This window comes from Lolium rigidum, chromosome 6 (assembly GCF_022539505.1).
Source record: "Lolium rigidum isolate FL_2022 chromosome 6, APGP_CSIRO_Lrig_0.1, whole genome shotgun sequence".
NCBI lineage: Eukaryota > Viridiplantae > Streptophyta > Magnoliopsida > Poales > Poaceae > Lolium > Lolium rigidum.
In genome coordinates, this window is record NC_061513.1 from 67,468,385 (window position 1) to 67,472,825 (window position 4,441).

Sequence of the window (4,441 nt, forward strand, 5' to 3'; positions counted from 1 at the left end):
TTGCAATGCACATGTTTTAACCAAGTGTCACAATGGGGTACCTCCATGCCGCCTCGTACAAAGGTCTAAGGAGAAAGCTCGCATTTTGGATTTCTCGCTTTTGATTATTCTCAACTTAGACATCCATACCGGGACAACATGGACAACAGATAATGGACTCCTCTTTAATGCATAAGCATGTGGCAACAATTATTATTCTCATATGAGATTGAGGATATGTGTCCAAGACTGAAACTTCCACCATGAATCATGGCTTTAGTTAGCGGCCCAATGTTCTTCTCTAACAATATGCATGCTCCAACCATAAAGGTGGTAGATTCTCTTACTTCGTGACAAGACGGACATGCATAGAAACTCACATGATATTCAACAAAGGATAGTTGATGGCGTCCCTGTAAACATGGTTATCGCACAACAAGCAACTTAATAAGAGATAAAGTGCATAAGTACATATTCAATACCACAATAGTTTTTAAGCTATTTGTCCCATGAGCTATATATTGCAAAGGTGAATGATGGAATTTTAAAGGTAGCACTCAAGCAATTTACTTTGGAATGGCGGAGAAATACCATGTAGTAGGTAGGTATGGTGGACACAAATGGCATAGTGGTTGGCTCAAGGATTTTGGATGCATGAGAAGTATTCCCTCTCGATACAAGGTTTAGGCTAGCAAGGTTATTTGAAACAAACACAAGGATGAACGGTGCAGCAAAACTCACATAAAAGACATATGAAAAACATTATAAGACTCTACACCGTCTTCCTTGTTGTTCAAAACTCAATACTAAATGTTATCTAGACTCTAGAGAAACCAAATATGCAAACCAAATTAGCAAGCTCTAAGTATTTCTTCATTAATGGGTGCAAAGTATATGATGCAAGAGCTTAAACATGAGCACAACAATTGCCAAGTATCAAATTATCCAAGACATTTTAGAATTACTACATGTAGTATTTTCCAATTCCAACCATATAACAATTTAACGAAGAAGAAACTTCGCCATGAATACTATGAGTAGAGCCTAAGGACATACTTGTCCATATGCTACAGCGGAGCGTGTCTCTCTCCCATAAAGTGAATGCTAGGATCCATTTTATTCAAACAAAACAAAAACAAAAACAAACCGACGCTCCAAGCAAAGTGCATAAGATGTGACGGAATAAAAATATAGTTTCGGGGAGGAACCCGATAATGTTGTCGATGAAGAAGGGGATGCCTTGGGCATCCCCAAGCTTAGACGCTTGAGTCTTCTTAGAATATGCAGGGGTGAACCACCGGGGCATCCCCAAGCTTAGAGCTTTCACTCTCCTTGATCATATTGCATCATACTCCTCTCTTGATCCTTGAAAACTTCCTCCACACCAAACTCGAAACAACTCATTAGAGGGTTAGTGCACAATAAAAATTAACATGTTCAGAGGTGACACAATCATTCTTAACACTTCTGGACATTGCATAAAGCTACTGGACATTAATGGATCAAAGAAATTTATCCAACATAGCAAAAGAGGCAATGCAAAATAAAAGGCAGAATCTGTCAAAACCAGAACAGTCCGTAAAGATAGATTTTATTAGGCCACCAGACTTGCTCAAATGAAAATGCTCAAATTGAATGAAAGTTGCGTACATATCTGAGGATCATGCACGTAAATTGGCTTAATTTTCGGAGCTACCTACAGGGAGGTAGACCCAGATTCGTGACAGCAAAGAAATCTGAAACTGCGCAGTAATCCAAATCTAGTACTTACTTTACTATCAAAGACTTTACTTGGCACAACAAAACATAAAATTAAGATAAGGAGAGGTTGCTACAGTAGTAAACAACTTCCAAGACTCAAATATAAAACAAAAATACTGTAGTAAAAACATGGGTTGTCTCCCATAAGCGCTTTTCTTTAACGCCTTTCAGCTAGGCGCAAAAAGTGTAACTCAAGTGTTATCGAAGAGTGGTGCATCATCCTTACCTTGGGCTTTACCCTTACCTGTCTTGTTGTTTTTCTTTCTCTTTAATTTAGGAAATGTATGATTCCCCCCCGGTATAGAGGTGAAATCCAGGATGCCTTCTCCCACATCTATGACTGCTCCCAATAGTTTTAGCAGGGATCTTTCGAGTGTGATTTTTCCTGTCCCTACACATTCAATAACAAGATAATCAATGGATATTGTTCTTCCAAGAATGGTTGTATGCACACCTGCGGCTATTCCCTTAGGAATTATAACGTAGTTATCAATGAGAGTTATTTCTTCTCCTCCTTCATCAACTCCCCAAAGTTTCAAAGATTTATAAATGCTCTCCGGTATAAGGCAAAATTCAGACATAATATCACAGCTTGGCACGAAGAGTTTGATCACCGATAACAATTTTAACAAGTAGGATCCCATAATGAAGGTTTAGAGTTCACTAAAACTTGTTCAAGACGATTACGAACATGGTGATAGTTGTCATCCAAGCGAGATGTACTTATCTCGAGATTGTTTAATCTATTATAAATGCTAATAAGGGCTGAATCAAAGTTATTAGCTGAATCATGTGATGCAACCAACTTCTTTATGGCATTAAAAGCTTGATCCCCATTGCAATGAAGGAAATCTCCTCCCACTAAAGTATCCAAAGCATATCTATAGCGAATCATAAGACCAAAATAAAAATTACTAAAGAACAAACTTAGAGTCATTTGAGGTTCAGTTTTACGATAAGAAGTAAAAATTCTAGACCAAGCATCCTTAAAACTTTCCTCATCCCCTTGTTTAAAAGTGAAGACTAATTCTTCAGGCGAAGAAGTAATAGGTTCAGAGCTAGACATGGTAACAAAAGTAACTAATTTTTTTGTATTTTTAATATAGAGTGCAAGACAGTAAATAAAGCAAACTAGATAAAGTAAATGCAAGTGACTTTTTTGTGTTTTTGATATAGCAAACAAGATAGCAAATAAAGTAAAACTAGCAACTAATTTTTTTTTGTGTTTCGATATAAGTGCAGCAAACAAAGTAGTAAATAAAATAAAGCAAGACAAAAACAAAGTAAAGAGATTGAGAAGTGGAGACTCCCTTGCAGCCGTGTCTTGATCTCCCCGGCAACGGCGCCGTAAAATATGCTTGATGGCGTGTATTTCACACGTTCGTTGGGAACCCCAAGAGGAAGGTATGATGCGCACAAGCAGCAAGTTTTCCCTCGAAAAGAAACCAAGGTTTATCGAACCAGGAGGAGCCAAGAAGCACGTTGAAGGTTGATGGCGGCGGGATGTAGTGCGGCGCAACACCGGAGATTCCGGCGCCAACGTGGAACTCGCACAACACAACCAAAGTACTTTGCCCCAACGAAACAAGTGAGGTTGTCAATCTCACCGGCTTGCTGTAACAAAGGATTAACCGTATTGTGTGGAAGATGATTGTTTGCAGAGAAAACAAGAAACAAGTATTGCAGTAGATTTGTATTTCAAGTATAAAAGAATGGACCGGGGTCCACAGCTCACTAGAGGTGTCTCTCCCATAAGATAAAAGCATGTTGGGTGAACAAATTACAGTCGGGCAATTGACAAATAGAGAGAGCATAACAATGCACATACATGGCATGATAAGTATAGTGAGATTTAATTGGGCATTACGACAAAGTACATAGACCGCCATCCAACCGCATCTATGCCTAAAAAGTCCACCTTCGAAGTTATCATCCGAACCCCTTCCAGTATTAAGTTGCTAACAACAGACAATTGCATTAAGTATGGTGCGTAATGTAATCAATAACTACATCCTCGGACATAGCATCAATGTTTTATCCCTAGTGGCAACAAGACAAAGACAACCTTAGAACTTTATGTCACCGTCCTGGTGTCAATGCGAGCATGAACCCACTATCGAGCATAAATACTCCCTCTTGGAGTTACTAGCATCAACTTGGCCGAGCCTCTACTAATAACGGAGAGCATGCAAGATCATAAACAACACATATGTAATAACTTGATAATTAACATAACATGGTATTCTCTATCCATCGGATCCCGACAAACACAACATAGAGTATTACAGATAGATGGTCTTGATCATGTTAGGCAGCTCACAAGATCCAACAATGAAGCACAATGAGGAGAAGACAACCATCTAGCTACTGCTATGGACCCATAGTCCAGGGGTGAACTACTCACTCATCACTCCGGAGGCGACCATGGCGGTGTAGAGTCCTCCGGGAGATGAATCCCCTCTCCGGCGAGTGCCGGAGGAGATCTCCGAATCCCCCGAGATGGGATTGGCGGCGGCGGCGTCTCTGGAAGGTTTTCCGTATCGTGGTTTTTCTCCTCAGGGGTTTCGCGACGGAGGCTTTAAGTAGGCGGAAGGGCAACGTGGGGGGCAAAACGGGGGCCCCACACCACAGGTCGGCGCGACCAAGGGCTGGGCCGCTCCACCCTATGGTGGCAGCCCCTCGTGGCCCCACTTCGTATCCC